The following is a 1072-nucleotide window of genomic DNA, read 5'->3' on the forward strand; positions in this document are numbered from 1 at the left end:
CACAAACCCCTCAGATGGCAAACTTGCCTGACAAGTTTACCTGGACTCCTACAGCTATGCATACGATTGTTTACAGTCTCCCAACTTCGAGAAGCACGGGAAGCTTAAGATATTCAAATAGCTTAGAGCCTCTCAGAGAGTTAGAAGCTGTCAGAATAAAACTAGATTTCATTGATGAGCCAATGCTTGCTGCCAAGTTTCCACATCCCCTGTATTGTATCCTTGAATGTGTATTAATATAGTTGGTATGCAGAAAAAATTAGTAGTGGCCTTGGTGTTAGCGACTTTAGACCCTTAAGGTAATAAATTCTTTCCTTTGTTGTAAACCCACTGCACCTCTGCCCTATAGGAATGTAACTTTATCTAACACCTTCGGAGGATGGCGCCAAACTTTAAAATAATTACTCTTAGAGAAAATAAGTCTTATGGTTGACAAACCTTTGTCAGAGTCATAAAATGTTAATAGGCCTTCTGGCCAGAAGATGATGTAAATCTTTTTGTATTTGTATACCATAAATTTACAGAAAAGAAAGCCTGGTCTCAATAAGGATCAAAGACTGCTGACTTTGCATGATTTCACACCCCCTATTATCCTCTATGTGCAACTTACAGTATAAAAGCCCGTTGAAAATAAAGCTATGGGCCTTGCTCACCGAAGCTTGGTCTCCCTGTGTCGTTGTTTCCTTTTCCTCCTTTTCTCTTCTGTTCTTCCTTCATGCCAAAATAATTTGGAGCCCGGGGGTCCTCTGTGACCACTTATTTGCCTGGGCTTCTAAGACCCACTCGAGAAGGTGCCTAAGGTGGGGCACCTTCCGCTATTCGAGAGGGCACCTGCGGCCTCCGTGGTCAGAGCAAGTTTGGTGTCATGAACTTTATTGATTTCCCACGTAAACCAGTTATTATTGAGCCTCTAATAAATCTCTCAGCCTTTGCTATCCCTTAATCGCCAACGCCGTCATCCTGAGGGAATCCCTGGATCCAACCAGGGCTGGACCCCGGTAGGATTCCCACTCCTCCCTCAGCCTGTCTACCCATAGCCTATCCCAGTCCTCTCACAGGGTTTTATCTCTGA

The sequence above is a fragment of the Bison bison genome, unplaced genomic scaffold (assembly GCF_000754665.1).
Source record: "Bison bison bison isolate TAMUID 2011002044 unplaced genomic scaffold, Bison_UMD1.0 scf7180017854205, whole genome shotgun sequence".
In the NCBI taxonomy this organism is placed as follows: Eukaryota; Metazoa; Chordata; class Mammalia; order Artiodactyla; family Bovidae; genus Bison; species Bison bison.